This window comes from Coenobita brevimanus, chromosome 92 (genome assembly GCF_032717465.1).
Source record: "Coenobita brevimanus isolate Jiangsu-jjx chromosome 92, ASM3271746v2, whole genome shotgun sequence".
Lineage (NCBI taxonomy): Eukaryota > Metazoa > Arthropoda > Malacostraca > Decapoda > Coenobitidae > Coenobita > Coenobita brevimanus.
This window is the reverse complement of record NC_137045.1, coordinates 16,604,744-16,614,237: the sequence shown is the minus strand read 5'-3', so window position 1 is coordinate 16,614,237 and position 9,494 is coordinate 16,604,744.

Genomic DNA, 9,494 nt, shown 5'->3' with positions numbered 1-9,494 from the left:
GTAAGTCTATCTATCTATCTATTGCCAGACGCCACAATCCCATAAGGGGTGGCCATTTGACTTTGAGTTATTTGTTTTATGGTGCTTCCTCTATTATTTCTTTCCCCGTCCTTCCTTTCTGCACCCTTCCTCACTCCAGCATAAGCTGAAAAAGATCAGGATGAAGGAAAATGAAGATTGTTCCTAGCTAGTTTGCTGTTTGCATTTGCTTAACTTGAATAGGGAAGTAGCATTATACTGTATAGGAATGAATGCATTGGTTACTAGGTATATTTGGGTGTTAACATATTTCACTGAGAAACTTATTTACTAGAGCCCTTAACTCAGTTTTGGGTTCATGCTTATCTGGATATGAATCTAGGAGACTTCATGCTAAAATTCCCCTTCTGCAGTCCACCATCCTCCTTCTGAGAGATAGGTAGATATGTGTATGGCAAGAATAGTAACTGATAGACTCCTTGAAATGGCTGGTTTGATACAGCCTTCAGTATGTCCTTCAGCCTAAGATTTAACTAGTGTTGATGGTTGAGGTAGCACTGGCAGTGTAGTTCAAGGGTGGAGTTGTAAAGCATGTTTGTACTTTAGGACAGTACGACGAGGGCAGCTTGATGACAGAGAAGGCCACCCCTGCTGTGGTGGTGTCGGGTGGTAGACATCCACCACCACCAGTGATGAAGGGGAGCAACTTGGCTGAATACTACAAGATGAGTACATTTAATAATGTTATACTTAATCACTTAGGTGCCAGTCAGTTGAAATAACCATTGATGGGCCAGTGGAGTGTTTTATACATAATGTATAGTTTTCTGTAAATCTTGCTGTGGTGCTGCTTTTGCTAATTGCCAGTTGGTTGCAGAACTTGCCACAGTAGGTGTTAGTCAAAATGCACTTCAACTTGTGCTTAAATAGCTGAGGAAGCTAAAGTTGCAAGAATCATGCATAACATTAAAAACTCAATTTTGCTAAGTGGAATTATTTGCAGTAAGTGTGCTGCAGTTAAATTGGCAGTTCTAACAACCATATTCCAGGAAATGATCACTGCCACCCCTTGTGCCTTAGGTTGTTCTTAACTTTTCCATATAGTTTTAAGTCTTTGGAGATTTGCAACAGAAGCCATATAGCCATTATTACCCCATCAGTAAATAAAATATCCCCAGAGCTGGATAAAACCATTGGCTGTGGCAGGAGTGAATTAACACACAACAGGAAGCTCCCTGACATCTCTTCTGTAATGATTTATTTTAGGGGTTCCACTTAAGTCAGTTGGAGACCCCTGCATTCAAAAGGAAGCTCCCTAACACCTCTTCCTTAGCTATTTATCTAGGGAAATCAGTGGTGTGATAGTAAAGCCTTGTCTTATATGCAGATTTCTAAGTTCCATTGGTACTTGTTGTTCTCTCAAATGCCTTGATTTTATTTTTAATGGAGAGTAACAGTTGGGTGTGGAAGGTGATAAGTGGCAAGGTTGAGGGTAGGGGTGAGAGGCAGACTGAAAAAGACCTGGGAAGAGGCCATAGGGTCTGACCTCGGCTAGAACTGAATAGGGAGGCTGCCAGAGATTGAGCGGTGTGGAGAGCTGCTATTAAGTTAAGAAAACCGACGCATTAAATCTTGTTGGAGCCTTTGTAAACGATATGATAGCAGTATTTCCAGAGTCTATATAAACGATAATGAGAGCAATATTTCCAGAGTCTATATAAACGATACGAGAGCAATTTTCCATGGTCTATATAAACGATACGATAGCTGTATTTCCAGAGTTGAGATAAACGATTCGATAGCTGTATTTCCAGTCTATATAAATGATACGATAGCTGTATTTCCAGTCTATATAAATGATACGATAGCTGTATTTCCAGTCTATATAAACGATACAATAGCTGTATTTCCAGTCTATATAAATGATACGATAGCTGTATTTCCAGTCTATATAAATGATACGATAGCTGTATTTCCAGTCTATATAAACGATACGATAGCTGTATTTCCAGAGCCTCTATAAACTATACGATAGCAATATTTCCAGAGTCTATATAAACGATACGATAGCTGTATTTCCAGTCTATAAAAAATGATACGAGAGCAATATTTCTAAGAGTGAATATAAACGATACGATAGCAATATTTCCAGAGTCTGCTGTATATAAACAATACGATAACAATATTTTGGTCTATATAAACAATACGATAGCAATATTTTCAGTCTGTATTATAAATGATATGATAGCAATATTTCCAGATTCTGTATAAATGATATGGTACCTGTATTTCCAGAGTCTATATAAACGATACGATAGCTGTAATTCCAGAGTCTATATAAACGATATGATAGCTATATTTCCAGAGTGTATATAAACGATACGATAGCTGTATTTCCAGAGTCTATATAAACGATACGATAGCTGTATTTCCGGAGTCTATATAAACGATACGATAGCAATATTTCCAGAGTCTATATAAACGATACGATAGCTGTATTTCCAGAGTCAATATAAACGATACGATAGTAGTATTTCCAGAGTCTATATAAACGATACGATAGCAATATTTCCAGAGTCTATTAATCCTGTGTTTTTTTAACTGAAGATGTAGCCTTATTAACCCCATCAGAACTGTAAGTCCTCCCTGAGTTTTAAAATGCCTGGTGGTGGCAAGAATAAAACAATAAATCAATAAGGAAGAGATGTTAGGGGAGGTGCTTCAAGAGTACCAGCCCGAGAGTTGTAAAAATTGCCAAGTACTGTAGTAGCAAGAATAAAACCAAAAATATATTACTAAGGAAGAGATGTTGGGGGAGTCAGGGAATTGGAAGTACTGTGTAAGTTTGAATTAATCTGACTTTTTTTTTTTTACAAAATGCCTGCGTCTTTCTCCTTCTGCCTGCGTCTTTCTCCTTCTGCCTGCGTCTTTCTCCTTCTGCCTGGGTCTTTCTCCTTCTGCCTGCGTCTTTCTCCTTCTGCCTGCGTCTTTCTTCTCCTGCCTGTTTCTTTCTTCTCCTGCCTGTTTCTTTCTTCTCCTGCCTGTTTCTTTCTCCTCCTGCCTGCTTCTTTCTCCTCCTGCCTGCGTCTTTCTCCTCCTGCTTGCGTTTTTCTCCTGCCTGCGTTTTTCTCCTCCTGCCTGGTCTTTCTCCTTCTGCCTGTGTTTTTCTCCTTCTGCCTGCGTCTTTCTCCTTCTGCCTGCGTCTTTCTCCTTCTGCCTGCGTCTTTCTCCTTCTGCCTGCGTCTTTCTCCTTCTGCCTGCGTCTTTCTCCTTCTGCCTGCGTCTTTCTTCTTCTGCCTGCGTCTTTCTTCTTCTGCCTGTTTCTTTCTTCTCCTGCCTGCGTCTTTTTTCTCCTGCCTGCGTCTTTTTTCTCCTGCCTGCGTCTTTCGTCTCCTGCCTGAGTCTTTCTTTCGTCTCCTGCCTGTATCTTTTTCTCCTGCTCATGCGTCTTTCTCCTCCTGCCTGCGTCTTTCTCCTCCTGCCTGCGTCTTTCTCCTCCTGCCTGCGTCTTTCTCCTTCTGCCTGCGTCTTTCTTCTTCTGCCTGCGTCTTTCTTCTTCTGCCTGCGTCTTTCTTCTTCTGCCTGTTTCTTTCTTCTCCTGCCTGTTTCTTTCTTCTTCTGCCTGCGTCTTTCTTCTCCTGCCTGCGTCTTTCTCCTTCTGCCTGCGTCTTTCTCCTTCTGCCTGCGTCTTTCTCCTTCTGCCTGCGTCTTTCTCCTTCTGCCTGCGTCTTTCTCCTTCTGCCTGCGTCTTTCTCCTTCTGCCTGCGTCTTTCTCCTTCTGCCTGCGTCTTTCTCCTTCTGCCTGCGTCTTTCTTCTCCTGCCTGTTTCTTTCTCCTCCTGCCTGTTTCTTTCTCCTCCTGCCTGCGTCTTTCTCCTCCTGCCTGCGTCTTTCTCCTCCTGCTTGCGTTTTTCTCCTCCTGCCTGCGTTTTTCTCCTCCTGCCTGCGTTTTTCTCCTCCTGCCTGCGTTTTTCTCCTCCTGCCTGCGTTTTTCTCCTTCTGCCTGTGTTTTTCTCCTTCTGCCTGCGTCTTTCTCCTTCTGCCTGTGACTTTCTCCTTCTGCCTGTGACTTTTCTTTTTACCAGTGACTTTTCTTTTTACCAGTGACTGTATCATGTAATGCAGACTTTGAAATAGTCTCCAGAATTACTTCAGTAGATATAGATAAATAGATATAGATGGATAAAGCACTCAGGGAGTATGGTGAATTATCTTTAGGTGTATTAGCAGTGATTATAGTTTCTGCCGTCTTTCTAAATCTGGCCATCGTCAAAGTCGTTCAGTGAGTTAAGGTGGTGGTGTCTGATGCTTTGAATGTGTCAGGTGGTTGTGCTGCTGTGTTTACTGTAGGTGCCTGGTGGTGTAGTGGGTTGTGGTGGTGGTGTCTGATGCTTTGAATGTGTCAGGTGGTTGTGCTGCTGTGTTTACTGTAGATGCCTGGTGATGTAGTGGGTTAAGGTGGTCCAGCCAGATGTGCTGTGGAATATTAATAGGTCTGTTCACCTGTGGCAAAGCTAACAGGTCTACTAGTGTTACTTTTTTTTTCTCTCCAAGGAAAGTGTAAATATCTGCTCTTGGAGAACTTTGAGTGATTTTATGAAATACAAAGCTGCTCAGCCTGAACTTTTATTGATTTATCATGTCAGCCATTGCCTAAGTTGACTGTTGGGTGCATTTCAGTTTGACTTTAAGGAGGCATTGTAGTGGCTTATGAAATACAAAGTTGCTCAGCTTGAAATTTTGAGTTGATTTGATAGGTCAGCTGTTGCATCAGCTGATTATTAAACGGTTGTCAGTTTTGGCCATAAGGAGGCATTTTAATACAAGTTTCACATTCTGAGTTTGAAAGAAACTTAAATATTGACTGCAGTCTGTGCAGATAGGCTCTTGTTGTTTAGGTACAGAATTTAAACATGTGATCTTGTGTTTAGGTAATCCAGTTGGCTGGTGTTTGAAGGTTAGGTGTGTGTGTGTGTGTGTGTGTGTGTGTGTGTGTGTTTGTGTGTGTGTGTGTGTGTGTGTGTGTGTGTGTGTGTGTGTGTGTGTGTGTGTGTGTGTGTGTGTGTGTGTGTGTGTGTGTGTGTGTTAGATTAGGTCAGTGGGTGTAGGTGTAGAGTAGGTCAGTGGGTGTTGTAGATTAGGTCGGTGGGTCTGGGTGTACATTAGGTCAGTGGGTGTAGGTGTAGAGTAGGTCAGTGGGTGTGGGTGTAGATAGAAACACAGCTAATGTGTTGTTGTATTTGCAGGAAACAGATGGCGTCTAACAAGATCTGTGAAGAAGATATCAAAATGGCAAGATGAAGCCAGCTGGGTAAATAAGCCAGCTGGGTAGAGGAATATGCTGTATGTTTGAAGAAGATTGGTAATGTGTTAAAACTGCATCTCAGTCATTTTGGTTTAACTTGGCCTAAAAATACCTTACTAGTCACGAAGAAGTGCTGTGGAAAGGTTTCAACGACCTAAAATTACCATCTTTGAATCGTGTTTAGCTATACTGTATTAGATCAAAATTAGTGATGGTAGTTATGCAGTGTGGTGGAAAGGTTGTAGAGCCAGTGAACTAAGTGAAGTCAGCTGTCAAAGGATATGTCTTGGCCAAGTTTAAGTGAAAGAACTGTAGTTGTGTGTACAGAAAGTCCTCGTTTATGCTAGTCAAGAAGTGCTGTTTTCATGTACGTTAAATCCAAGTAATTGTCATTGTGTTCCCTGGCTGGTTTATATGGTAGTGCTGAAGTGATGTATTTTGTGGCCAGGCTTATCTGAACAGGAACATGATGGTCTCCTGGCTGCATTGGCCCGTATCCTGTAGTCCACCATTTTCCTTTATGGGATGATAGGGAGGTATTAGACTAGTAACCAAGGAGACTCGTGTACTCCACCATCCTTGGAGGATAAGGGAGGGAATTGGGGCATGTTTTGTTTGATGGCATTGTGAATTGAAGTACGTTGTTGATCAACCCCAGTCTGCCTGGCCAAGCAGACCCATCAACCACAGGCAAGCAACAGCCTTGCTACCTCATTTAGTGAACCAGTGTTCCCTTGTGGTTGACAGTGCCCTGCAACGGCAAGGTGCGTTGAATAGTGTGGAGGTTCGGATCCTGAATGGATGCTGCATTTGCATAATCCAGTTAACATGGGCACCATAGCAGGCCCCACATCACCCCATTATTTGGTGATATGGTTACCACCCAACATTGTAAATGGTTTCCTGGGTTGCAGGAAACCATTAGGCCTGTCACCTGGTGTAGAACCATATGAAGTGGAAAGAAGAGAAAAAGTAACAGGAAGGAGAGGGAGAAGTAGGGAGTGAGGACAAACAGAATGATAAAGTTGAAGGAAGAATAGGTAGTACTACAGTGCAACCTCAAAAGTTTGCAAACCTCTAAAGTTCAATTGCCTTAATTTATGAAAAATGTCATTTTTATTTACCAAAACTAGCTCAGAAATAACCAGAGACTATTAAAAAAAAAAAAAAAAAAATAGCTACACCCATCTGGTACTGATGACCTCACCATAAAGCATGTGGTCACCCATAATAATAATAATTTCCTTTCCTCCTCTTGGGTAAGCTCTTTATTATTTGAGTCAGTTTTATCATATCCAAATTTGACCATAATTGTGGCTTCAAACAGGTGTCCTGGCTTTACCAATTAGTGCAGTGCTGGGAACAAAAATGATGCAGTATAAGAATGCAGCCAAAAGTACTTAGTGTGTGTGTGTTGTGAAATGACTGGTGATGGAAACTACCATGTATGATAAATTTGACAGTTCTCAGTGCTGTACCAACTGAAACTAGAGTATATAACTCATTGCAGGTGTTGTCAAAGATAGCAGTGGTGTTAAACCTGACAGAGTATGACATTACAAAGCAGTGTGATAAGGTTTTTAAGTTTTTGAGTGGAATTATGGTAAATATTCCTTTATCACGCAACACCATGCAACACCACTTGTCAGACGTCAACTGATTTTATTCACTTTTGACTGAAGCATGATTGTTGGTAGGCAGCAGTCTTAGTGTAATTCAAATAGATCATTTGCATCACAGTTAAACCACTGTGCAATCTATTTTTGAGTAGATATAAACCACCACCATCTTCCCTTTTTTCACACACACACAATGTACTTAAGTATTTCATCACTGAGATTGCAGTATTTCTGCAAGATCATAGTAATGCAGACTGGCAGTAATTGTACATATCATAAAATGTCATAAAATAAACTGTGTAATCAGTGCACAATATGTGAAGTGTAGCATCATGTATGGGTTGGTTATATGGTTACCACCCAACATTGTAAATGGTTTTCTGGCTTACAGAAAGCCATTAGGCATGTTACTCAATGTAAAGCCACCTGAAAAGGAAGGAGTAATAAAAATTGACAGGAAAGATGTGAGAAATAGGGAGAGAGGAGGACAGAAACAAAAATAATGGAGATAGTGGGCAGTGCTACATCAAAGGAGTGGATGGTGGTTGCTGAAACATGTAAATATTCATGTTCAGTACTGTAGTTTTTACGTAAATAAATGAATGCATAATTACTGTCCCTTACAACTTAATGAGTGATGTTAAATATGAATACAACTGCAAAGTGTTTTAGAACAAGGGGACATACACAAGATGAGGAAAGGAAATGTGAAAGAAACACTTCATGGTTTGTAGCTATTATAGTACTGATCCTTGAGTTAAGAGATGAGATAAATGGTAGTGTTAACACTGGAAAATAGGATGCCTGAAGCCAGCTAGTTAGCCCAGACAACAAAGCTTGTGTCAAAAGCATGTCTAAACCATGAGAATTAAGATAGCCACAGAAATGCTTTATTAAAAGTTCAGATATTTCAAAAGTATCAAAAGGACACAAGAACTTCGAATTTAAGAGGTTGCAGTGTATATCAAGTGAGTGGATGATCACAGTCACCTACCGCCTGCAGGACTAGTAATCAAGGAGACACATGAAAGCAAGCCTCCTGTACCTGTAAAGTGTATTGCTATAGCACATTGATATGACTAGTAGCCATAACCAAGGAGACTGCCACCTCATAAAGGCAACTTTCTCCATTGTCTGTTAAATTTGTTATAGCATGTTATCAAACCTGACAGATCCCTGTTCCCTTTTGTCTCAGTTTATGGCAGTGTGTAGTGTAATTGGAGGGTTGATACGACTAGTAACCAAGGGTGATGGTATCGAGGGCTGGTGGTGGTACTGTCAAAGCTGAGGGAGTGTTGCCATGTGTGGATTACCGCTAGGGTGTGGGAAGGAATTGCAACTTGTTCACTGTTTGATGAGAGGCTGTGTATGTGATGTTAGAGGTAGACTGTGAAAAATGCTGACATGGTGTGTGCAGTGTGTGGGGGGGGAGCATATGGAGATTTCAGGCATGAAAGGATTAGTCTTGCTGTTGAGTGTGTGGCGGATTTTTTTAATTTTTATTTTGAGGACATGCAATGTGCTGGAGGTGGAGCTGGTGTTAGCTGTGTGGCTAGGGTAAGGAGTGGCTGGAGGAAGTTCAGAGAGCTGTTGCCTCCTGACATTGAGAGGGTTCTCCCTCAGTGCTAAGGGATCTTTGTATGTGGCACGTGTTAGCAGTGTAATGCTGTATGGTGGTGAGACCTGGGCAGTGAAGGATGAGGATGTTCATAGGCTTAAACATACAGTAATGACAACAATTATATTTGTTTTTAGTGCATCCATGAATGACAGGCCTTGGGAGGGGTGTTAGGACTGCAGTTGAAGAGTTGAGAAGAATGGGACTTGAATGTATTGATGTAGTGATGAGGAGGGGTAGGTTGAGATGGTTTGGACTTGTGGAGAGGATGGAGGGTGAGAGCTGTGATTGTTTAAGGTCGAGTTGTGAGAGGCAGACTAAAAAAAGACCTGGGATGAAGTCAGAGTGAGACCTCAGGGATAAGGGACTGGACAGGGAGACTGCCAGAGATCAAGTAGTATGGAGAGTTGCCATTAGGTGACCAAGGCTATGCAGGCATGTTGAAGCCTTTGTAAGCGATAGGAAAATAAACGAAGTAACCAAGGAGACTGTCATACCTCATAATTAAGGACCATCAAACAATGGAACCCCTCTCCCGCCCCACTCCATTTTTTTTTTTTTTTTTTTTTTTTTTTTAAATCAGTGCAACCCTTCTATTAATTTTGTCAAACAATGCAACCCCAATCCCCCCAATCTTCATTTTTTTTTTTTTTTAATAAAACGGCGTAACCTCTCCTCCCCTTTTTTTTTTTTTCCCCAATGCAACCCCCCTCATTCTCCAGTTTTTTCCATTTTTTTTTTTTCCAATTCTGTCAGTTGATAAGTGTTTCTGTAAAGTTTAGTCAGGGTACAGAATTTTCCATTACCAGTTGTATGGTGGGAATACTCTTAGTTTAGGCCATACCTGTGGCTAAACGAGGACATCTGTATATGCACTGTACAGTATTTGTGGATGTGGGAGCATCTCTTGGCCAGTCAGTTAGACCATAGGATTTTTCAGCAGAACTTCACTCGTGTAGATTTTAATATATTGC